This window comes from Eurosta solidaginis, chromosome 4 (assembly GCF_040869045.1).
Source record: "Eurosta solidaginis isolate ZX-2024a chromosome 4, ASM4086904v1, whole genome shotgun sequence".
Classification (NCBI taxonomy): Eukaryota; Metazoa; Arthropoda; class Insecta; order Diptera; family Tephritidae; genus Eurosta; species Eurosta solidaginis.
In genome coordinates, this window is record NC_090322.1 from 41184390 (window position 1) to 41211867 (window position 27478).

At 38.6% G+C, this 27478-nt stretch overlaps 1 protein-coding gene across 16 annotated transcripts in view; it reads right to left on the reverse strand.

The window, feature by feature from the left end:
- The window catches only part of LOC137249632 (probable protein phosphatase DDB_G0282105), a 237613-nt gene that overhangs the window by 205603 nt on the left and 4532 nt on the right, over positions 1–27478 (reverse strand). For 7 of the 16 annotated variants that reach the window (XM_067781323.1, XM_067781320.1, XM_067781325.1 and 4 more), the window contains one exon: positions 26449–26677. The exons of 4 other annotated variants lie outside the window; for them this stretch is intronic. The gene's annotated coding sequence lies outside the window, so the exon portion shown is untranslated. Of the gene's footprint in view, positions 1–26448; positions 26714–27478 lie in introns of all 16 variants that reach the window. 5 more of the 16 variants (XM_067781322.1, XM_067781321.1, XM_067781316.1 and 2 more) reach the window with 2 other exon arrangements.

The window sequence follows — 27478 nt, forward strand, 5'->3', positions numbered from 1 at the left end:
TGGGATGCCGTTTTATACGGCCTGCAATTGTACCTCAGAACAATTTTCACATAAATCTACTCTCCTTCCAACGCCCACTTCAATCTTAGGACCTCTTGACGGTCACTGCCAATATAGGCTAACATATAGATAGGCCTTACATTGAAAGTATTGAAATAGCATATTTGAAATTAAAACTTAAATGCGGCGAAGAGCATAATGTCATGCTGTCTTCCTATCCCCTCACTGTCTTTTCACGTCTGCGTTGGGGGTGTCACTGCGACTGACATTTGTCATCATTGGGTCACGTACTTATTACATTCAGCCCCACTTACTCAACCACACATTCTATTAGTCGGCATTTCATGATGCCGCTGGCATATTGTTGTACCACACAATAGCCTATGTAGTGTTTAAGGGCCATTGTAAAATATGTTTACATTCTTGATGTCCATTAATGTATCGTTGTTGGTCCCACATCTAAATGTTATCATGATTTCAACGCTGTCATCATATTGCTTGGCTTTTTAGTCTTTTATGATCACAAAGGATCTCTGTGCGTCTCTTGTGTTTAATAGTGTGGATTTTTTTGTGCCGTCTCGCCTGTTTCATTTGTTGTTTGGTTTCATCCTTAACTAAAGCACATTTAAATGTCATATCTACTAGTTTCTCGAATATTTGGTTGGCATTCCACAAGAGCAACAGCAGCACCGACATCTTTCACATATCTCCCATACGGCTCACATTTCCGGCATACCCATTTGATTGTGTGTGTGTGTACGTGTATGTGGTTATAATACCAACTCAACTCTCCAACTTAACTGTTGAACTGTCAAACTTTCTCTCAAACTTCCATGGTACTCTTTCATATATACTTACATATATGCTCGCATGTGTTTGAGTGTGCTCGTCTAAATTTTCATCTTTCACTCTTCACATTTTAATTCCTCTGTGTCCTAATTTCCTTTCGTTCATATTTTCCACTTTTTAATGCATGCACAATGACAGATAACGGTTATGTCAACACATTTTCTTTCCACAGTCGCTCAAAGCCACACATACAGTGATGTTCATATAATTCGAAACGGCACGTTAAGGAATCAAAATCGCTTTGGATATGTTTTCATTGCTTTAACTGTAAATAACTAATTCCGCTATTAATAAAGTGCTTAGAAACTCCAGCGGGTTTGGAGGTTAGAATGTATCCATTTCAAGGTTTTGCTATCGTAAACGGCCACTAAAACTCGAATTACCCAGTGCGAAAGGCGGTAGAAAACTCATCTGTAAGTAGTTTATCCCCATTTATTGCTTTTACTGATGTGAGAAGTATGAGACGGTGGAGCATTTTGCTAGAATAAGGTACGAGGTTTTGGCTCTAAAGTGTCCCTTTCTGTTCGATGCATTTTCTGTCCATATGACTGGCGTCCGCTAGAATCAGATTGGGAACTAAACTAGGTAGCCCCATGCATGAAGTGGTGTCCGTTAAACCAGCGACAACCTGGCTAGACCAACGAATTTCGAAAATGTTGACCATAGTGTAGTCTAAATTGCAGTGAGTAGTGAAAGGGTGAAAACGGGTACGTGGCAGGGATGTACTTCGTCTCTTCTCCTCTGGGTTACGACCCTAACTGATCTATTCCAAATCCCCGAAGACCTCGAAATACTCCACAAGGTGTAAGTTTGGTGTACCTTGCGGCTCCACTTGAAATGATACCTGAGTACGATGTATGGGTAGTCAGAGTCACATGGAGTAGCTGTACCATGATTCAATTACTAGAGGTTTGTTCTTCAATGATGACAGATCTTTGACACTCCCAAATTGAAAAATCTGGACGGGTTGCTTTTACGAAGTAAGGAAAACGGGGAATAATTTAATCCCCTTCAGTGAAATTGTAGTAGACAAGTATCTTTGGTAGTATATTAGTAGTGATAATAAATTTATAAATGCCCATAGATTTTGGGGAAATAATTCATTTTCGTCTAAATATTTCGTGTTATGTTGGTTTGGTCCTTCTTTCAGAAATTGTTTGAAGAATGCCGTACGTTAGAATTTTATTCAAAAATGCACTATCTCAAAATTTGTTTCCAGAACTCCCTACATGAGCATAAGTTGAATGCATTTTGTCATAACAGGTAGTTAATGAAAAGTATTCTGTGATGAATCGTTCTTCAATCTAACTCTAATATAGGGCGATTTTGTGACAAATCCTGAATTGGGAAAATTTTGAAAAATATTTTGAGATAGCATGATTTTGAACAGGCAGCCGACATTGGGTGATATGCTACTCAGTAGCCGCAATGAACTGACAAAAACAAAAATAAAAGCAAATGGCTTATTGTCTTAGAACTTTATACCTACCTTGACTTTCACAGAAGAGTTAAGCTTTTGTTCGGTCCTGCTACACAGGGAGTATTCACCTTTTTATTCTGAAATTTCGGAAAGCTCTTTTCCGTTAAGTATTCATGGAAGCGTTCCGGATAAACCGTTAATTTAGAATATTCGGAATACGTTCATTTGATACTACCTCACGAGCTCCGAATATGCATAATATTCCAAATATAATCCGATTATCCAAATTCTAAAATGAAGACGAATGTTCCGAACATACGGAATTAATAGAACAGAAGTTCGACTTTTAATAAACGCCTAAAAATATCGAGGGAAGTGTCAAAAGACACGTATTGACCTCGATAACAATAATTCTAAGGCGTAAATTAAAATTTTAGCTCGTTCAAAAGATATTGACGAAAAACCGAAAAATGACCCCGGGTTGCGGCCTTCAGCCGAGCTTATAAAAAATTACTCTGGCCGGTCCACTAATGAGGTGGGATCAAAATAAATGCGTGCAATATGCCTTTGTACACAAAATCTCTTTCAGTGCACAAAAACATTACAACAACCACATGAAAATTGACAACTTCAACTGCAAATATCTCCGAACAGAGATACAATTTTTCTCTTTCGCATTAGGATTATTGTTGTCGAGGTCACCTCTCTCGATATTTTTGGACGCGTATTAGCAGTAGACTCCTGTTCTAGACTTTTACCTGAATAAGTTAACATGCCCAATGAGTACATTTCGTTATGGCATCTCCATTGTTTACTAATGACATTTTTACGTGAATCGATTTAATAGTCGAGGTTTTGACGTTGAACGATGAATTTTGAATTAGTTTAGGTTTTTATGTTCATAGGTATACGAAAATGCACGATTCCTTGGTGTCCGTACTTTTCATAAAACCTATGTTCAGCCACACTAATAGATCATGGCATAGTTAATAAATTCATCATAAAATTAAAATAAATGTTGTAAGGAATTATGCAGTTAAGTACTTATCGGGTATTTGTAAACTAATTGCTTCCTATTTCTACTACTATTATTTTTCAAAAATTCCCAAAGAAACAACACAGTTAACGGATGTCAATTCGATTTGGGAGCAAAATGGCTGCAATTGTCAAAAAATGTGTCTGTCGAGCAAACCTCTTGTGATTGAATCATGTAGCTGTACATGAAAATAAAATTGATATATTTAACTACACAATTTAAAATAATAATAAATTGGTGCGGTGTACCTTCAAATAGCTTTGAGCCGACTTCGCTTGTAATTTGCGTTGACGTTTTTTAATTTTTCATACGAATCGATGTGTCACATGCGTTATGCCGACTACGAGCGACAACTGCAAGACAGATGAATTTCCGCTAAAAAGCTTTTCATTGCCGAAATACACTCGGAGCGGTTGCAACCACAGTCGAGGGGCGACCCCATTTAGGTAAACATTTTTCAAAAGTATTTTGATTATTCTTTTGTCCCATACTTGAACCCAGAAGCTTCGCGCCCACTACACTTAGCAGACCACCCGTTCTTGGCAGAGTATCATGGCACAATCGGATAGGACCAAGTACCCTTCCCCCAGCGGGTTAGGGGGTCAGAATATACCCGCGGTAGGTATGCCTGTCGTAAGAGGCGACTAAAATACCAGATTCAAGGGGCTGTGTAGCGCAACCCTTCAGGTTGCTAGCGCAATATATAGCTTCTCCAAACTCAATTGTCAACCTCACCTATCCGCGGCGAATTCTGTTTCACTAACAGACAAGGCTCTGGCGACCCTAAGCTCCTCATGGAACTTGGGGTTGGAGAGGGAGGGGATGGCCTGGAGGTTTAATGTGGCCATATAAATCATTCCAGAGATGGTCGGGCTAGCACCTTAATGTGCTGTGGTACCGGAGCGTACCGGATCTGTATCCGGAAAAGGACCATCACATCGATAACACTCCCCAAAGCCTTAGGGGAGCAACCTTATCGCTACAACAACAACAACAACCAAGTACCCTTACGTTATTCTTAATATCAACATGTCTTAATGCTAAGGATAGAACTAGCCTCTTACTCAGTATACTTCTGTCGTGGACCCATTGGCAACTGACTATCTCCAAAAACGATATATTGGCTATATGATGTGCTGGTTAAGCCGATCCTTTGCTATGGTGTGTTGGTTGTTAGTGGAATGCACCACACGCAAACTTGCAACGTAGGACCGTAAATGTAGGCTGGTGCTGTTCATACCACAATAGGGACTGCAGTGTTGAAAAGGTATCCGGGGAAGATTGTTGAGAGGGTGGCCGCAGCCCGAACTGTAATTATTTCTCGATCTCAAGATACTTAAAATGTGCTAACTAAAACCGGGGTCATCTCAAGCAGAACAGAATACTGAGCACTGAGTTTACAACTTATATAGCCTCAAGGGAGCAATTGGGTGGGCAACTCATCTAGGGGTGAGTGCTGAACTTGTAAACACGATGGTTGCAAGCTGTATAGGATACTTGGAGGTGAGTACTTTATACGGAACTCGTAAATCAGCCGGCGAGTTATTACAGTGATCAATGCAGCGTCTTTCAAGCTGAAGTTACCGCTATCAAGGATACGTTGAAACGGAATGACATCACGTATTAGGGAGTCTAACATCTTCTTGGCCAGTTAGGCAGCTATTAAAACGCTGTGCTTATAAATGTGCGCTCGAGCGTGGTGGTGGAGTAACTGAACTTGTTCGCGTTTTCATCCAAATGCCTTTCGATCAAAATTGTCTGGGTACCCTGACATACAGGGATGCTGGCAGTTATCACGTCGATCTCTTAAGCCGCGCCGGAACTTACAAACTGGATTTGGATGTCAGACTACTTTGGGATCGTGAGGTCGTTAGTTAAAGTGGAATCGCAACGAACCATAACGATAGCCCAACTTACACACCCTTTGAAAATAAAAATCTGATAAACGAAACCAACGTATCTAATTATAAGACTACCATTGTACACGCACGTATACCCACACTAATACACACATTACTCTCCCATTTCGTTTCATCTCTTGAAATTCTTATTATCTTCCTTCATTTTTATATTTACTTTTTCCTTACATTTTATTTGCTTCTAATTATTTACATGTAATTTTCTTTTCTAGACAATTACCATAGTCAACAACAATATCTTCATTCCTTCTCTACACTCTACACTCCATTTAATATTAACAATAGCTATTTATGTATGTAAGAGAATATACAATATGCATTAAAAGTATGCTTTACCGTTAAAATGCACGTTCCAGTGAAGTTATAAAATGGCCAGAATAATACGCTTTGCGAAATATCCTGTCATATGCTGTTTGTGTAGAATATCTCTCATATCGGTATGTACATATATGCAAATGCCAAACTATGTATGGCTGCGTGTATTTATATTAAGGGAGAGCATAGCAACAGTTAGCTGTGTACTCGTTCAGTTCGGTGTGTAAACATAACAGACGAATTTACATTTAAGTTCTTTTCGTTATCTGTTTCATAACAAGCCGATGAGCCGTCGATAATAAACCGATAATGAGCTTATATCAAAGTTTTAAGTCTCCAATAATGACTGGATAACTTTTTGAAGATAAAGCGAAAGGTTTTCGATAGCACATCAAAAGCTTTTTGATAGCACATCGATCTATTTCCCTACATAATCGAAATTTTTCGATGATAAAGCGATAGTTGTTCCAAAACATTCCTGTAACAACAAAAACATGCCTATGATAAATTGGTAACATTTCGATAACAAATCGATATGTTTTCGATAGCTCATCGACAATTTTTCGATAATTTTCGGAAAGGAAATGTATGACTTTTTTATAAAATATCGACAAGAGTTCGTTAGTAAATCGATAACTTATCGACAATGAATCGATAGATTTTTGATTACAAATCAAAAACCTTTTGACAGCACATTGATAACTTTTCGCTAATAATCTAAATTTGTTCGATGGTTAAACGATAACTTTTCGGTAACATCAGCAACGCGCCGAAGATAAATTGGTACTACTCCGACAACAAATCCATAAGTTTTCGGTAAAAAAAATCGATAACATTTCGTTTCGGTAGCTTATCGACAACTTTTTGAGAACATATCTATAACTTTTCGATTGAAAATCGATAACTTTTCAGTAAAATATCAATAAGAGGTTGAAAATAAATCGACAACTTTTCGATAGCAAATCGATAGCTTTTCGATAACAAATCAGAAACTTGTTGATAACGCCAGTGATAAACTGGTAACACCCCGACTGTAAATCGATAAGTTTGCGATGAAAAATCCGATAACCTTTCGTATTTTCGATAGCTCATCGACAAATTTTCGAGAACATATTGGTAACTTTTCGATAGGTAATGGATAACCGTTTGATGAAAAATTGATTTCAGCTTGATAATAAATCGATAATTTTTCGATAACAAATCTAAAACTTTTTGATATTGCCAGTGATAAACTGGTAACACCCCCACTATAAATCGATAATTTTTCGATGAAAAACCCGATAACCTTTCGTATTTTCGATAGCTTATCGACAAATTTTCGAGAACATATCGGTAACTTGTCGATAGGTAATGGATAACCGTTTGATGAAAAATTGATTTCAGCTTGATAATAAATCGATAATTTTTCGATAACAAATCAATCATTTTGCAAAAAAAAAACATTCCGACTTAAATCGATAACTTTTCTATAAAAAACTTATACCTAGTCGAAAGCACACCTTTAATACGCCGGTAACTCGTCGATGGGAAATTGATAACACATTGATAACTTTTTGCTAATAATCGAAATCTTTTCGATGATTAAACGATAATTTTTCTATAAATTTTCGGTAACATCAATAACACGCCGATCATAAACGCTGATAACACCCTGAAAACAAAACAATATTTTTTCGATAAAAAATTGATAACCTTTTGAATTTTCGATAGCTCATCGACAAATTTTTGAGATAATATTGGTAACTACCTTCCGATAGCTAGTGGATAACTGTTTGATAAAAATTCGATTAGATTTCGATAGTAAATCGATAACTTTTTGATAAAAAATCGATAATTTTTCGATAAATTACATTCCGACGTTAAATCGATAAATCTACGATAGTAAACCTATAGTTAGTCGGAAGCACACTTATAACACACCGATAACTTTTCGATAAGAAATTGGTAATACGTACTTCGATTACAAATTGATAGCACCACGCCTTCCGATTTTGAGACAATATCAAAAATTTTGAGACATTATCAAAACTTCACTCTCGTACAAGGGCAATCTCGTCTTCTCTTGACTATGATTCCGAGCCATACATCAGGACAGGTATGAGGAGAGACTTGCAGAGTATAATGTAATGTCGTTTGAAGTGTTTCGCTCATGCAGGTCTTACTTTCCGACCCACTGCCTCTAAAATACACTAATATGAGAGCTGCACACACACCACCTTACTTGCAGCCGCGACTCAATAACATTACTTATACGCGCCCTGGTGCCACTTGCACTAGTAGAGATTTTTATATTCAGCTGAGCAGAGCCGTATATTATTAACACAGTATATTAATTTTGTTCGCATAACGGTACCTCTTAAAGACATAAACTCATCGAGATAGATATAAACTTCTATATATCGAAATGAACTGGGCGAAAAAAGAAATTCATTTAGCCATGTCCGCCCGTCCGTCTGTCCGTAAACACGATAACTTGAGTAAATTTTGGGGTATCTTAATGAAATTTGGTATGTAAGTTCCTGTGCACTCATCTCAAATCGCTATTTAAAATGAATGAAATCGGCCTATAACTACGTCCACTTTCAAAATATCGAAAAATCGAAAAAGTGCGATAATTCATTACCAAATACGGATAAATCGATGAAACTTGGTAGATGGGTTGACCTTATGACGCAAAATAGAAAATTTGTAAAATTTTGGACAATGGGCATGGCACCGCCCACTTTTAAAAGATGGTAATTTAAAAGTTTTCAAAGCTGTAATTTGTCAGCTGAGTATGTAATGTTCGGTTACACCCGAACTTAGCCTTCCTTACTTGTTTTATTTAATCCTTTGAATTATTTTCGTTTCATGTTTTTCTGCGAAATTTAGTGCAAAATTGGGGAATCTTGCAATCGTTTTTGTGAATACCTTACCGTGGATTTAGAGTCTTGGAACATACTTCAGAGCCCGATACCAGTTTCGCTAGATTGCGCGGGGTTCGGAAAAACCAAAAAAATCGTCCGAATTTCACTAAACTCCATGTGTGATAGAGACTTAAGACTTTAAACATAGCCACACTTACGCTTACAATTACACCTTACGCTTACGTTCAGCATTCCCTTATACCGTGACCAAATTTGTTTACACATCGAAAACCGTATCAACGTTTTATTTTATATAAAACAACAATTTTTCTATTAAAATAATTAAGTGCAAAATGTGCTATATGAGACTTTATTTATTGTTTTTTCTATAATGAAATTCAATTTAATTGTATTTTCTTGTGCATTTTCATATACATATGCTCATATGTACAAACATATTAGGGTATGCAAAGAAAATGTTTTTTTTTCTTTCGTTATAGTGAAAATATTGTTTAGGACATCCAAACAGAAATCCCGTAAAAAGTTTAGCTTTCTTTTTTAATGTTTGGACGAGACTTGACGCGACTTAAATTTTTTCATAGAAATCGTATGGCAAATTTTCAAGTTCTTATAAAAAGTGTACCAGAGCTCTAACCCTTAAGTCAAAGGCCATATATATTCTTATAGGAAATTAATCGAAGTTAAATTTCAATCTATATATATATATATAGCTAGTGACTTGGATGCTAAGGTTTAGAGCTCAAATGCAGTGGCTCACAGCTTAATTGATAACTTTCATTTAAAATATCCCTAAAAGAAACCACATTCAAACAAATGTCAAAGGTTATTCAAAGGTAAGGAGAATTAATCAAAATTTCAAAAATGACCATCAAAATTTCCAAATTTTTTTCAGAATTTCTAGAAAAGTTTGAGTATGCATTTTTGTAGCCCAATAAATTATAGTATAATAATGTGCATCCTGAATTTTCAGAATTTTTTTCGTCGAGGGTGTTGAGCAATTTCTTCCATACATCGCATGAACAAAAATGCATTTTGTATGGAAGAAGTTGCTCAACACCCTCGACGAAAAAAATTCTGAAAATTCAGGAAAAAATTCGAGCTATTTCTAACTTGCACATTATTGTACTAAAATTCCTTGGGGTACAAAAATGCATACTCAAAATTTTTCTAGAAATTCTGAAAAAAAAATTAAAAATTTTGATGATCATTTTTGAAATTTTGATTAATTCTCCTTACCTTTCAATAACCTTTGACATTTTTTTGAATGTGGTTTCTTTTAGGGAATTTACGATATTTTAAATTAAAATTATCAAATAAGCTGTGAGCCACTGCATTTGTGTTTTTTTCAGCATAAACCAAGTGTGTATTAATTTTGTTGAGTAACTGTAAATTACCTTTTCGAATTTTGTTACAAGGGATTTATTTTTTTTAGGCTCTAGAAATATTGTGTAATGCTTGATCGGAATAGGGGCGTGGAACCGCTCATTAAAAAAAATGTCTCCCAATTTCCTCTTACAATAAAACGTTGTAAGTGAAATATTATTGATACAAAACTACTTTTCGCTAATACATAGCTTATTATTCTCGTCTAAACCCTTTTAAACATCCTGTATAAATAAAAGTGGGCGTGGTCTTTAACCGATTTCGTCCATTTTTACTAGATATATTTCCTGCTATAAGGAAAATATGTATACGCAATCTTATTACGATCCGTTAATTTTTTTGCGAGTTATGGCTCCCGAAACATAATAAATTTCTGGGGAAATGAAAAACCAGTGATAAAATGCTCATTTTTATTTTATTCATCCACGACCCTTTAAAAAAAATATTTGTATGTAAAAGTGGGCGTGGTTCCTAACCGATTTCATAATTTTTTCTTTGAGTCATTCTTTATAGTAAAGGCAAGCTCTCTTTCGAATTTTGTTATGATAGCCTTAGCGGTTTTTGGTATATGTTTAATAATATTTCTAAAATTGATTTTATCACAAGTGGGCGGGCGGTATCACGCCCAATTTCAAAAAGTTTTCCTGATTTTTATCAAGAGTCCCTTTATCAGTCTAACATCAAATTTCAATATTCTTGGTGTATTACTTCTTTAATAATAAGGTTTTTTCTGCTTTCCCAAAGGTTATATATGTAAAAAGTGGGCGTGGTTATCGTCCGATTTCGCTCATTTTCACTAACAATATATTCTGGGTTCAGATAAGCCCGTATACCGAATTGGTGAAGATATCTCAATATTATCTCAAGTTATCGTGTTAGCGGATGGATAGACGGACGGACGATCATGGTTTAATCAAAATTTATTTCGATACTCACGATTTATATATATATCTATATCTAGCTCGATTTATACCTGTACAACCAACCGTTATCCAATCAAAGTTAATATACTCTGTGTGCAAAACACGCTGAGTATAAAAAAATTGTTTCAGCAGACCCTAATGCATTTATGTACATACATATATACTAAATACGAATAAATTTAATAAAACGCATACTTTTTACAACAATAAGCACATATGTAAGATTTTATACACAGTTTCAAATTTAATGACTTCTCTCTATGTGTGTATGTATGTTTATTAATATTGGCTTAAAAAAACAAGCATACATACATATATAAACAAAAAGCTGACACTAATTGAGACAAATATAAACAAATTTGTCATTCACTCATTCACTTTTATTACAATAATTAAATTCTTCAGCATAGTTTTCTTAATACGCTTATATAAATGTATATATGTATGTATGCGCCATATAGGCATATTAGACTGGATCGATTTATTAGCCGATATCGCGCCATCGATTTTTCGATAGGATTTGGGCTCAGGAAAAAAAGTTCCACTACGCATACCTGAAAGAATAATTTTCGAGCCAGCGAAATTTCATTTTTTTTTTACCTTTTGCAACTTTTATTTTTAAAGTTTTTTTCATGACCTAAAAAAAATTCATTTCATTTTTCAAAAACTGTTATCGACAACGTTTTTAGCGGTAATTTTTGGATCGGACAGGGTATACCTATGAAAATTTTTTAGTAGGTCATGAAAAAAACCTTATAAATCAAAGTCGAAAAAAAGTAAAAAAAAAAATTAATTTCGCAGGCTAGAAAATTATTTTTTTGGGTATGCGTAGTGGAACTTTTTTTGCCTGAGTCCAAATCCTATCGAAAAATCGATAGCGCGATATCGGTTAACTTTCGTACATACAAATCGACCCACCCTAATGCATATCCCTGAGATTTAGGTTCCCTAATGGTGATTTTATAGGTTGTGATATAATGCCTAATAAATTCCTTTACATGCCATAAGCACCAAATGTACATATATTTAATTTTACGGTCAACACAGCAATGTGAGTTCGTGCTCGAGCTCATGTAAGACATATCTGGTATGTAAGAAGGTTGGACAACATCTGGACAACATCTGGACATGTGACAATAAAAATATTTTTTTTTAATTTTTGCTCTGTCAATTTTGGTTACAAACTTTCCATTTCAATATGCAGATAAAAAATTCGAAAAGTTTTTTGAAAATGTTCATGAACTTGACTGAAATGTTTTTAACCCTTAATATTAATTATTTTTCATGTAAACTTTTGTGGTTAAAGTACGCATGCGATCTGGTGATATAACCAAGGTTATAGTGCCTCTCTTCCGTAGTATACGAAGATTGGCACCCAGTTTAGTTCGCCATGTAGCACACAGAGGCAATGTGCTTGTTCCTTTAACCGTGTCTGTGTTCCAAGAAAGGTGAGAAAATCGGGGAAAGGGCGCTGGACCTTCATGTTAGTTCGATATATATTAGAATGGTAAGAGCGAATGCGCGGCGAATTAAACTACCACCTTACGCAGATATTGAGTTGGCACGACGGTTTCAATGACTATCCACATAAACGTAGGATAGAGGAGGATCCTTTCTGTCCACACTGTCCCATTGAATTGAAAAACGCGAAATGTTTTCACGGCGAAAGGAGAGGAGCCTTACACTAGGAATTTAGTTCCCGTAATGTGCAGAGACAAACAATGTTAGACTCCAGTGTGTAAAATGGCATTTCTAGTGATGACGCGATTGATGCATGCCGAAAGGTAGCGCAGAGAAATGCGCATCAGAAGCAGTGGCGCCTAAATCGCTATATGGCGCTTAATGTGCGAGTTCGTCTTTTAGCTTGGATAGCACAGCTCGTTTACAAGGTTGACGGAACAGGAGTTCCTAAATTCCTACAGTTACCCCAAGCCAAGAGATCCGCGTTGCATTTGCGAGAGATATTATTCTGCGCTGAAACTAAATGATTCAAATAATCAAAAAAGCGTATTTCTACTGCAGGTGGGATCAATTAGTTCCTGACAATCCTCTATCGAACGGCAACTATACCAAGCGCTTTGATTGGTACGCTGAAGTGGGTGCGACCTCATCTGGAGGACGCTTCAGAAGACTGGCAGCGTAAACTTCCAGCTAACTTCAAGCTGCAGTCAGAGAATTTCACAGAAGATAATCTGCTCGTCCACCACATCACACTACCAAATTAGCATCAACAGAGAAAGCCCCCAGCATTTTTTTTAAATTCATTAAAAAAGCAGGAAGAGGTAAGCTGGGCTCTGTATGACAGCTTGCTGTTTATTATAAATCCAAGTTACTTAAGTGCTCATTTAAGTGTAAGTACAGATAGTGCCAACATTACGCTCCCAATTGAATGGAATGCAGGCACCTTGTAACAACTTACAAATCCAGTTCCATTTTCCTTGGGTTGATTGTGCACATAGGCGGCCACCGTGGTGTGATGGTAGCGTGCTCCGCCTACCCCACCGTATGCCCTGGGTTCACACCCCGTGCAAAGCAACATCAAAATTTAAGAAATAAGGTTTTTCAATTAGAAGAAAATATTTCTAGGCTGGGTCGCCCCTCGGCAGTGTTTGGCAAGCGCTCCGGGTGTATTTCTGCCATGAAAAGCTCTCAGTGAAAAATCATCTGCCTTGCACATGCCGTTCGGAGTCGGTATAAAACATGTAGGCCCCGTCCGGCCAATTTGTAGGCAAAATCAAGAGGAGCACGACGCAAATTGGGAGAGAAGCTCGGCCTTAGATCCCTTCGGAGGTTATCGCGCCTTACATTTATTTTTTTTTATGATTGTGCACATAGTTCAAAACACCCAGTCGTGACACCCAGTAGGTTAGGTTAAGTTGGGTGGTAGCTTCCCTGATAGGGGAAGCTCACTTGGACAACATGACGGTCCGTTGTGATACCTCATATAATAAACTAAACTAACGGTGACGTAGATATAACTACTTAGAGAATCGTTGGGTAGCAACGATAAAGTTCCGAATGATCCCGATCTCAACCTTGGATAGCTCCTCGGGAGATCCAAGTGAGTCACGACCGAAATACTTTCGCCTAGTTCTGGCAAAAGCTGGGCAGTCAAGCATAAAGTGATTTGGTGATTCCACCTCATCATCCTCCATACAGCTGCAGCAGGATGGAGTTTCCAATATATTGAGACGTACCGCATGGATACCCATGGGACAGTGCCCTGTCAAAACCCCAATGACTATTGATAGGTGAGCCTTAGTGAACCCAATTATTTCAGCAGACCTCCTGCCATCCACTTTCGGCCAGAAAGATCTTGATACCCTGCAAGACGTAGTTTCCGCCCAACGTTTGCTGAGCTGACTCGAGGCCCAGCTATGGAAAAGCAATCCACAGGTGGCTAGCGGAATCCCGAAATCCCTACAGCCATCTTCATCCGGTTCAGTTGTACCGATTCGGGCTAAGAGATCCGCTTGACAGTTACCCGGAATATCACTATGGCCCGGGACCCAGATAATCTTAATTGTAAAATAATTCGATGCAATCGCAAGTGAGGTCAGGCACTCCCAGACCACCCTCGATCGCACTGTAGTTGAGCTCAATGCCTTTATAGCCGCTTGGCTATCAGAGTAGATGTTAAATTCCCTAACCGTAGTAGCGCTGGATAGCATTTCATCCACCGCATCCTTAATCGCAACAACTTCCGCTTGGAATACACTGCAGCGATCAGCCAACTTAAACTTGCGGCTTACATTTAGCTCTTGACAAAAGACCCCCCGCCAACCTTTCCGTCCAACTTCGACCCATCCGTGAACAAGTTAACCGGTCCCATACCCCAGATAACACCCAGTAACTCTAGCTAAAACTACCGCCGTACACGCATAAGCTTTACTCTGATAATAATTGCCGAGTAGGCAGGATTTTCAACAACCTATACTCAATAGCATCTGGTCCAGCGAATTCCCAATCACAATTCAGAGGAAAGGATATATTACACCTCACTCCATCTTTCTCTGTGACCGGTGTGTTGCTCAGCGGTCTGCTAATTAAGTCCACTGGGGTAGATTTGATTTCCAAGGCTAGTATAAATATGTAAATCTAAGGCGCGAGAACCTCCAAAGGGATTTTAGGCCGAACTTCTCTTCCAATTTGCGTCCTTCTTTTTTTTTAATTTTCCCTACAAATTGGTGGGACGGAACCTACATGTTTTATGCCGACTGCTAACGACATCTGCAAGGCAGATGATTTTTCACTTAAAACTTTTCATGGCAGAAATACACTCGGAGGGCTGGCCAAGGCTATTATGGCCCATATTATATTAGGCCGCAGGTCATTGTTGAAAGCCCCCCCCCCCCCCCCCCCCCGTTGTTTAGAAAGGAACACAGCAATAACTCTTTGCTTTCGAATGATTGCTCTATTAGCTTGTAACCGAAGTGAAGTGACATTCCTTTAGAACTGCTAAATATGGTTAAAGTATAAATAAAATTTCGTATGACGTTCTAATTCAGTGGGCCGAATGGGCACACAGCAGAAGAGAGTCCTATACGCGGAGGATCTCAAATAAGTGCATAAAGCAGATCTCCCTTCATGCTTTCTCTAGTAAAGATCTAACAAAGCCCACCCAAATTCCACTGCTACTTTTCCTAACAACCTGAAAATGTCAACAACATCAAGGAAAGGACCTGTAAGCATTTGCACAGCTTTAACGTCCCGAGCTGTATACAAATTCAAAATTTTCTAATAATAAACGTTAATACATATCTGTGTTTGACTCGAGCGCAAACTATAAACTCTTTAGGGTAAACGTTTGCAAATGGCGTGTTTACGCACCTGAGTTGTTGAAGCCCAACCTACCTGCCGCACCTCATAGTACGACTAGATAATGACACGCAATGCAACAACACTCACTGCCGCATAATGTGGTTATCCGCTTCCCTAGTTGTAACGTCATATGTTTAATATACATATATACTACCATATATGCATTAGGGTGGATTAGTTTTTATGGCCCAAACAGTTTCTACTGTATTGAAGTCGGATTAGCCCAGAATTTTCCATCCAGACCAAAGAGGCACATTCAGTGAAAAACTTGATCTAGTCTTAATCTAAAAAGAACCTCTCTGTTAATCTAGTTGTCCAATTAGGACAAGTACTTTCTCATGACCCTATTACCATGTCCATTATTAGGCATCTATTGTGGATATTTCTCACGTCATTTAGCTTAAAATGTGGGAAATGTTGAGAAATAATATACATCGAAGTCTGCAATGTGTGAACGCCTTTGCTATAAGGGCAAGGGTGTGATATTTTCCAAGGTCTTTATTTTACTAAGTGTGGCAGGACGCCACGTCCAATGGGCATACAATGTGTATAGTGGTAGACCTGCAGAACTACAGGGCAATCCCAAAAAATAAAAAGCGCGTAAGCCCAGTTTGTCTACAAAGCTTATGATAATTGTATTTGTTTTAAGTTTTTGTGATGTGTAAATCTCCCTGAAGAAGATGCAACGTAGAGTGAAACGCGTATGAGGATAAAACAAAACCTTTTCCTGTAGCTTCTCAGTAAAAAAAATCCATATCCTTGCAGATGCCGTTTGGAGTCGGCATAATACATAAACCGTACCGACAGTGTGTAGGCAAAATTAAAAAGGAGAACGACACGAATTGAAAATGAAGCTCGGCCTAAACCTCCTTGGAGCTAAATCGCACCATGTACTTATTTATCTACCTGTCGAAGGAATATTGAGCGACCTTCGAGGATAGTGTTAAGCTGTGTCAACTCGCCCGATAAAAAATAAATATTTACCTCCGGAGAGATTTAGGCCAAGCTTGCATTCCAATTTACGTTATGATCTTTTTAATACTTCCTACGAATATGTCCCGTAACATACACGGCAGCCGCAAGGCAGATGAATTATCACTGAGAAGCTTTTCATGGCAAAACTGCACTGAAAGTATTTTTCAAACCACTGACGGCGGGCGAACCCGCTTAGAAAAACGGTTTTCCCAATGCAGTTCCCTAAAAACCTTTTATCAATTAAGCAGGTAATGTAGGTCTGCACGTCAGAGATCTAAACGTGGGGGCTCGACAACTTTTTAACCAGCAAATGAGTACAGCACCTTTAAACTCGCCTTAAAAGCACAGAAACTATATTAATCGTGAATTGTTTGCCACACTTAAGGGAACCAGTTGCGGCTGTGTATCGTCGTACCGAAATTCCTATGGAAGGTTGGTGAGCAGATAAATTGGGTAAGTCGATAAGCAGGTTCGATGTGTAGGTAAAATTGATCGCGCGGCCTTCAGACCAGTTTATTTAGAGGCTTACAACGAAGCGTACCTGTTTCAGATACGGCAAAGGACTGATCTCATCGAAAACACTCTCCACTTGAAGATATAGCAAGATACCGAAAAATTAGATTACTTCACTTATGTTGAAACATAAGAATAAGCTATTTTACAAAGTTGAGGAGCTCGCCACGAGCTACTGATTTTCTACTGTTTGAACAAGAAAACCAGGTAGTCTAGTCAAGTCTTATCGCCGCATTTCGCTCTTTCGCTGACTTTTGCAAGGTTAATAGCGGCATCACAGAGCTAACGCCATGCAAACACCGGGAGAGGGTTTATAACTGCATAATCTGTATAGTTCTTTGCATCTGTTGGGGCTAATAACGGCTCCAGTTACCTGCAGCCTTCATCAATAACGACGTGCTAACTCACACAACGGCCGATGGCCCTTAATCTCTGAGAAGCTTTCGGGAGGAACATTTACTTGACATAGTTGCTGACAGTACACGGTTGTTGCAGATACTTTCTTTTATCCATGTAAACATGAAGAAGCTAGACACTGTTTAACACTTAAAGACTAACATTTTAGAGAACTTTGAGCATGTAAAATTCATGTTACCGCGTTTTCGCTTAGAAAGATATATATTAGAGGAAGCGCTGCATGAGCGGCTCACGCTAGTTTTCACCTAACCTTCTCATCTAATCTCATCTATACTTCCGCTTTGACTTAAAAAACGCAACTCAAGTCTCTGAATTATCGCTATTGTGGCGAATATTAGCATCACTATGCTGTTAGTAAATAATCACAACTATAAAAACAGCAAGCATAAAATACAGATATACATGTATATAGCTGAATAACCAAGCATGAGATACAACTGTTCTAGAACGCATGATCGTGAACCGACTAGACCTTAGGAGAAATGGGCAAGCAAGGTGACCGAGAGTATATAATCAGCGCAAGCTGAGGAATCGGAAATCAGTTTGATTTAAACACGCTATTACTTACTTAATTGGCGCTTAACCGTCTAAACGGTTATTAAACACGCTATTAGTGAAGTATGATTGTACTACTCCCAAGTTAGTCTAAATAAAGATAATTTTGCAATACGAATGTTAGCAGAAGGTGCATAATTATCAGGAACACCTCAAAATTCGTTACAGTATTAACTGGTGCTCGCACAGTTATTAGGAGGAGTTAGGAGGCAAAATATGATTCCGCGACGGAGCTTCCAACCGTAAAAACAACGCTGACAGTGCGATCAGTTCAATCAACAAATAATTAAGGAGAGAGCGTTAGAGTCGTAAGCTTAGTCTTTCCGAAAAGGGTCGGATTGACTATAAAAGGCCACTTGAAACCGTAGCTTTGCGTGAAATGGTACACAGGTGGCGTATTTCCTCATAATGCTTACGGAGATTATGCCTTAGGCCCCTGAGAGGTGTAGCCTCATCAATCAGGTGTCTGTTGGGATGCCCAGGTTTTTAGGTATTCAACAGAAACTGTTCAGCATTTCATTTCTCTGCCTAATGGGAAGTAACCTCGCCACATTGTGTAAGTGGTGCTCTGTGAACATAAGCCCGTAGCGATTCTGAGGGCAGTATTTTGGCAGGCCTCTATTTTCTTCCAGAGGGTAACCTTTAGGCTTGGCGATCATATCGGGGACGCGTAGCATGCAATCGGCCGACAAATCGCTTTGTAAGTAGTAATGAGCGTTTCTGTGTATTTACCCCAAGTGCTGGCGCCAAGAGATTTGAGGATTTTATTACGGCTCTGGATTTTAGGAACAATTGCGGTTGCATGCTCTCTAAAATGTAGACCCTGATCAAACGTCACACCTAAGATTTTTGGGTGTAAGGCAGTCGGTAGCGTAATGCCATCTACGTGGATGTTCAATATGGTCGACACTTGGCACGTCCATGATGTAAATAAGGTCGCCGAAGATTTGGTAGGTGACAATGTGAGTTTTGGCGATGCGAAAAAACTGGAGAGATCAGCGGGATAGCTGTTTATTTTTATTACAAAGCTTATCGATGGGTGGGCTTGGGCCTGCGGCCATTAATGTGCAGTCATCGGCGTAGGTAACGATAGTGACTCCTTCTGGACGTGAACGTAGCTTCGATATGTAGAAGCTAAACAGAAGTGAGTATAGGACACCACCCTTTGGAACTCCTTGTTTAGTTCCTCTTGGTTTGGATGATATGTTTCTGAATTGCACCGAAGCCTGCCGGCCAGACAGATAATTTACGGTCCACATTTTTGAGACTTGGGGGTAGGGAGGACCCTTCCAGGTCTTGTAGTAACGTGCTGTTCATCACCACCGAAAAACTAATGTCGTGTCCTTTTATCCTTAAACATTTGCTGATACATTCTTTTAATGAACCTATACACCAACCACCCTAATGCTCGCAAATACACACAGAAACGCATATATAGTATATTAAATGGTTATGCAGACTTGTCAACTACAATAACAAGATGCGCCCTGTCACTGACTGGCTAGGCAGTAAACTACACACCCATATTCCCTTGGGTGTCATAATTATCAACTAAATTATTCTGTGTACATATGTATGTATATACTACATAAATATTTATGTATTTTTGAGTTCAGAAAAAAGTATAAATATTGAAATTTAAATATCGATCATTATTACGATAACAATGGTAGATGGGCCATATCGACTGACACGTGCGACCCTTCAATATTGACGGTATAATTATTTATATATATGAATGTATGTGTGACAGGGTTTTGCGGATTGAAGTTAAGCTATTTTCTGTCTGAGGAATTGATATTGATTTAAGGCGTGTAGAGATTTTTAATGAATATTCAAATAGGAATTTAATGAACACAGATAAGTGCTGTGAAAGAATTTCAAAAGGCTTGCGAGTTTATGCAATGGGAGCGGTATTGCTATTCAAAATTTGTATAAACAACTGCATATGTTATTCTCTTTAACTCAATACCCTTCTCATTCTAATTCTCACTCCCACATTCACGCCCACTCCAATGCTCATTCCCATCTCCAGACCCACTATCACTCCCACTTTCACCTGCACTCTCACCCTCACTCCCACTTCCACACCCACTCTTACTCCCGCTGCAACTCTCACTCCCGCTTTTACTCCCATTCCCACTCCAGCTCTCGCTCGCACTCCCACTCGAACTTTCACTCCCACTGTACCCCCACTCATATATGGAGTCCCTATAATAAATGCTGAATACCTTCTTCAAATAATTGAGGACATAAGATAAATTTAAATGTTTCTTTATAGTAGACGTGGCACCGCCCAATTTTTTCAAAAATCTAACCCACCCTTAAACCAACGATAAAGATACTTATCGGACGTGCAGATATCTCGCACCCCAAAGTTAGGTTACGTTGAACTGGCTGGTCCATGAGGACCTCGCATAGACTGAATGAACCCGTCGTGATACCAGAAGTTTGGTTCACGACCAAACTCCAAAGCTTACGGAAGCGCGCTTGTGAAGCAGCGTTCAGAGGGGTAGATAACTATAGACCCAAGGACTTTCAAGGTGGGCAATCATCAAAAACCAACCATCAGGATAGGCGTACCGAAATATTCGCGTAAATATCGCATCAGCGGAAAGAGGCGACAAGACATTACCGCATTTCAATACGGAACTATACGGCAAAGGAGAAACAATGAAACGCCACCGCTCAACGAGGAGGTAAACGCAGGGGCACTGATAAGGTCCACAGGAAAAGGAATTATTAAGCAGCGAAATATTATTGACACTATATACAAAGATCTGAATTCCTAAGCAGTCACGAAAATGAATCGAGTCAGCCGTTTTTATGTTGCACTGCAGGTCTAGGCTCTGGCCACCCCAACTTCCTCATGAAAATAGGGGGTTGGGGCCGGGTTGGCTTAGAAGGTTTAATGTGGTCATATAAATCGTTCCCGAGATGGTAGAGCTAATACCATAATGGTGCTTTATTACCGAAACGTAGCGGATCTGTATCCGCCAAATGACCATCAACATCGATAAAACTTCCCAAAATCGTCGGGGAGTATCTTTCTCGTTAATACAACAACAACAAAGAAAACTCTGGGTAAGATTTCCCCTGGAGACCGCCTATAACGATATCATATCTATCGAAATGGAGCGAGATAGGGAATGGTGCATCGTGCATGTCGCAAAATGAATGAAACGCCCAAAAGCAATAGCGTGACAGCCAGTGGTGCCAAGTGGATGGGTTCCTTAATATGTTTAATATTAGCCTCCTGACGAAAAATTGTACGCCTTTCAACGTCGATGAAGAGAGCAACTATGCACTCTGGTTTGGTGTTAATAAAAAGCCAGCTGTAGCCTCAAAGAATTTTACCTCCGAGTCTACAATGTTGGTTCGGAATCCTGGTTAACCTGGCGTCTATGGTGGAGACTGATAATAATCCCAGCTACAATGAGATGGAAGTAAACTTCAGCTAGGTGGAAATTTAAAGCGATTACGACTTACGGATGAGGCCCGACTACTAGCATACTCTGTGGGTTAAGTTCGAAACAAAGACGAGGCGAACGTTGAACCCATGAAGAAGAGCGACAATTACATTCCATGAGGGTCCTCAAATAAATCTGTCTTTAGGTGAGGTAAAAATCATATTATTTTAAGAGCTCTAGATCACTGGCAATAGAATCTGTGACTTCGAGACATAGGAAGAGTTATCGGACGGACGTTTTGACTACTAAAGTGGAACCTTCATACCAGCTGGTGAATGAAGTCAACGATGAAATCATGCAAGACTAAGCCGCATCCTCTTTTAAGTGATATTTTTTCAGCTCAACTTTCGCAGCTCATGCTGTGTAAATAAATAAATATCCATCTATATATATAAAAATCAAATTCTGTGTGTGTGTATGTTCGCTATGGAAACGTATTTCCCACACTTCAATCATCACCAAATTTTGACTATAGGTTCCTTCGATCAACACGAAGTTTTTAAGCTAAAAATAATTTTGATATATAAAAGGGGCGTGGTACCTCCCATACAAATGGAATCTTTGGTACTGCATAACTTTGAAGTAGGGCTGTGAACTGCATCTGGATTTTTCAACTATACGGATAAACCGGATATTCGAATAACCGGATAGGTAAGAAAAAAATCCGGCTATCCGGATATCCGCATTCATAAATGGGAAACCCGGATATCCGCTGTTCGGCTATCCGGATACGTAAACGGATAATCCGGATATCCGTATGTCCGGATACTGGAATATATAAGTTGAATATCTGCATATCAACAAGTGAAAATAAGAACAGTGCCATTTGTTTATATTGTGAAAAAACGCTGTTAATTGATTTAAATGCCCCACGAATTTATTGTTATTAATGTTAAATAAACATATATGGTTCATCAATTTCTTGCTTTCACTGGATATCCAAAAATACGGTTATTAACCGGATCTTCATAAATCCGGATAGCTTCACAAACGAATATTAACCGGATATCCATGCCGTCCGGATTTTATCCGTGTCAACGGATATCCGTATGGATATCCGGATATTCGAATATGCGGGTAGTCCCAGCCCTACTCTGAAGGTATACATGCCAGAACATTGACATTCAGTAAGGAGTTATATGAGGTCATTCCTTAGCACCACCAAGAAAATGTGGAATTAGGAAAAAGGGAACGTGGCACCTCCCATACAAATGGAATATATCATACTGCATATCTCTGAATGTAGTAATGGTAGGATAATCAAAATTGGTAAGGAGCTATATGAAGTTAAAATGTGGAATTGGGAAAAAAGAAGCATGGCACCATCCCTACAAATGGGGTTTTTCAGAACTATGGCTGCCGTACAAACTTAATTTAAAGTTAATGAAAGTGCGTTTTTCTGCGACGATGAAGTCGACGGAACGCTCGAGCGAAATAAGTATAGGCAGGTGGTCGGATGCCAATGTTACCATCGGCTGCCAGTTGACGCAGTTTAAGAGTTCTGCGCTCACGATTGAAATATCCGGCGAACTGTAACAGCTTCCTACCATACGTGTGGGGGCGTCTCCGTTTATTGTGCAGAACGTCGTTTCTTCTATTTGATCCGCTAACATCTCACCCGTACTGTCCACCCGCAAGTTTGAATTCCATAGATCGTGATGGGTATTGAAATCGCCTAAGATAATGCGATTGTTTCCAGTGAGTACCCCGCTGATATCAGGGCGGTATCCACTGGGGCAACAGGTGACAGGAGGGATGTAGATGTTGATGATTTCTAGATTTGCATCGCCCGACCGGACAGATAATCCTTGACGTTCTAAGACACTGTCCCTGCGGTCGATGTCGGGATCAAATATATGATGTCTTAGATGTCTTAGTAATCTGCATCATTGGGATGCACGAGGAAAAAATATCCATATAGAAAGGTGGTGTGGTACCAAAGGACTCTCCATCGATCCTAACGAACCTGTTCTAGTGCCTTTTACACGAAGAAGAAAACTAGATATGCCAGAGTCATCCCTGTGTGGCGGCAAAATCCGAATTTCAATGGAATCAAAATACCCTGGGGTTACATTGGACAGAACGTTGAATGCTCATCTAGATGCTATCTTAATCAAAGTAATAGAGGCTTACTTCGCCTGCAATCGACTCTATGAAAAAACACTAGGCTATCTCCCAAAATTGTGTGCTGCAGAGTTTATACTATTATGAATCCAATAGTCATCTATGCTTCCTTAGTTTTGGCGGCCGAAGATCATGCAGAGAACAGCAATAACAAAATTACCTAAACTGCATAGACTAGTTCATATTGGCATAATGGGTGCGATCGAAACGTCCCCTACTAATGCTCTTGCTGCCTTAGGCCGGATTCTTCAGTACAAGTTCAACTCACTTTTTCAGTTAACCTACGCTTAAACTTATTCTGCAGTTTTTCAGTCTACTTTAACTGAAGTTTAAGCTGAGCTTAAGCGGCCAATCTGGCTGCGTTAAACTCTAGTTAACCTATCGGTGGTTTCCATTCGTTCGAAATGGCGTCGAATATACCTAACAAGCATTTGGGCTTGAGTACCATTAGAGCTCATGTTGATAACTAGGCATACTTCTTAAATCTCAAGTTGTTTCGAAACAGTGGCTCAACTCGAGAATCATAGCGTACTCAGCAAAAGAGGGAACTTTTTATAAAGCAAGCTACGCTATTACTTAAGTTGTAAAAATGTAATTAACAACTTGTGGTTCTCTAACTGGATTCAAATGTATGATTCAATGATGTTGATGTAGGATCTTCGGTGTGGCAAGCCAAGCACGCTACAACCACACCACGGCGGCCGTCTATATAATTTATTCTTGATTAATTACGCTTCATTACTGCTATCAACCAGGTGTTTTTTTCTCACAATAAACAGCTGTTGGTTTTCGTGGTACCACCTTGGAGATTTTTTTCATCTCCACCTCAACTCGATATATAAAGCCCAATTCTAAACGAAAATTACGTGCGAGTTTTTTCCCTTCTCCCATTCCTCGTATTCTAAATAAAAATTCCTTGTGAGTTTTTTCACTTCTCCCTTTCCTCCTATTCTGAACACTGTTCGAAAAAGAGGAAACCGGTTATGGGAGAAAAGTAGGTATTATGAATGTGAGGGAGACGGAGATTTCTTTGCCATATCATAGGAGTTTTTTCACTAGTTAAATTAAAGGAAATGCATCAAAATAGTTAAAGGAAATTCGTTCTTTTAAGAAAGAACACTTATTTGTACAAATTTGTGCTAAAATATGTATTTACATTCGGTAATAGTCTAGTTGAGGGGTCGACTGCGGAAAAGAAAAATTTTATCTCTGTCCGGAGATATTTGCAGTTGAAGTTGGCGATTTCCATGTGGTTGTTGTTGTGTTTGTACCCACAAAAAAAATTGTGCATCACCGTGGGGCTTAGCCACGGTTATACCACACACCCGGACTTGGCATGGCGTAGCCCAGGGTTATTTTGTATAAGCGCGGCCGAAGGCCGCCAACGCTGAAAGATGTTCTGCGCAAAAATACTATGGCCCTGGTTTCGGAGGTACCCACAAGTCTTTTTCCGGTTTTTCGTTAATATCTTTTGAACGAGTTAAAAATTTTATTTTCCACCTTCGGATTATTAATACTGGCGTCGTTTGACACCTCTCTCGATATTTTTGGTAGCGTATTAGCAGTCGAACCCTCAACTAGACTATTACCTTACATTCTACCACAATATTCTCACTGTTAATACAACAACCACAATATTCTTTATTTTAAGTCGAAAAGTATATCATAAGCAACGGAAGAGCTCTTTGTATATTTGATGCAGCTATCCAGAAATTGCGCAAGGATTTTTAAGAAGGCTTAAATAGATTTTGGCATATGGCATAAGGCGAACTCAACTCGACGTGGCCGTCAGAAAATTGCTTTGCAGAATGAAAGCAGGCAACTCCGGCGGATTTGTGTTATCCCGCCGTCTTCTTCCTACGCTCCTCTGTTGATGTTGCTGTGGCACTTATTCATTACTCATTTCAGTGAATACCACATGAAATGCAATAATGTGCATTGTTTATACCTTATTTCTTAATTTCAAACAAATTCGCAACAATAATTAAACTTTTCAGTTTTTTAAACAAAATAAGATATGCGCAACGAAATTTCAATTGACAAAACAGCTGACTTCGAAAATTCGAAATTCCTATTCGCCAATTATTCTTCTCCCTAGGAGAAAAGAATTGGAGGAATTTTTCCGCTGGAATACAAAAATCCGCGAGAACAAAATTCCGCGAGAATATTTAGAATTGGTCTGATAATGTAAGATATCAACTGGAGAAATGGGTTGAATATTCATTTGAGAACTGTACCTTTATCAAAATCTCTCGAAATTAGGATAATAATTGGAAAATATTAATGATGTTGGAGATCAACTGGAAAACTTTTAATTTTACAAAATTTCTCAAAGGTTGGATAGTGGCTGGAGAATGAAGTTGGATATCAACTGGAGAACTATCTACTTTAAGAATAATTAAATAATGATGTTGGATATCACTTCCAGAACTATATATATATTTCGCCGGAGAATTTTTTTCCATGTTTGTTGGGTAAACAAAATACAGCTGTTGCCGTATCTACAAATTATCTAGATAATAAAAAAACCAATGTTACCGCACAAATCAGCATACCCCAAAGGCGGCTTTAAACTCTGACTGAAAAACCGCTCAGTAGTTTAACTGGAGTATAAATTTGACTAGACTAGCTTAGTTTAAGCTTAGCTTAACCAACCACTGATAAACCGGGCCTTAGTGGTATGACCTACCTTCCCGATTCTAGAAGAATATTTTTAGGCCCGCTCAACAGAACTTAGTAATGTTAGATTTTTAGTAGTGCAATATTAGCAATTCTTCCGCTGTTACATTATATAAATATTATTTACTAGAAAATCGCCTTATATAGACATGTAAATAAAATTTATTTAAAATTTGACTCACTTGAATAAATCGTAAATTCAATAAAAATTGTCGTCATTGACCCCACTGAACTAATAACGGTTTGCTGTTTCTATTTGCTGCCGCTTTGTTCTACTGATGCTGTTTACACTTTTGCTAATGTTGTTGCTTTAATTATTATTTTTATGTTTTGTATTTGTACACTTGCTGACGTTTATTGATTACGCAAAAAAAAGTTTCAGTTGTTGATAATTTTCGTGGTCACAACTGGCTTAATAAACGAAATAAATAGTATAAACATGCCTAGCTATGTACATAAATAATTTAAATTAATTTGTATATGTATTTTTGCAAGACCGGCATTAATTTGATAGCCAAATAAAATTCAGCACAAGAAATGAAAACAGAAAAATTAAACAATAAAAATATAAAGTTAAGAGCGTAGTAAATTTGAGAAGAAGAGTCCAAAAGACTCAAATATGCAGTTGAATATTTTTTAGTTAAATAAATAATTTTCAATTCAATATTGTACACATAAATGTGATATACAAAAGTACAGTGGCAATCAGCAAATTAGCAACTCTGCTAGGACCAACAATTTTTTCATTAATTGTTTTTGGTTGATGTTCCATCAACCCGATTATGATGAAGTCAGAATAGCAATAACCAGATAAAAAAAACAACAAGGCCGCGGGCGCTCATGGGTTGCCTACGGAGCTATTCAAAAACGGCGGCGAGGAGTTGGTAAGGCGCATGCATCAGCTTCCTTGCAAAATATGGGCGGACGAACGCATGACCGACGATTGGAATCTAAACGTTCTTTACCCACTCCACAAGAAAGGGCATACTTCAAACTGCGGTGACTGTCGCGGAATCAGCCTGCATAATATCGCATATAAGGTCCTGTCAGGTGTATTGTGCGAAAGATTGAAGCCTATCGTGAATCGGTTGATTGGACCTTATTAACGCGGCTTAAGACCTGGTCAATCTACCATACACACACATCACCTCTTCTCCGCCTTCGACAGAACGAAAAGGAGCTGCCTATATTCCGCTGTGGTGTGATGGTAGC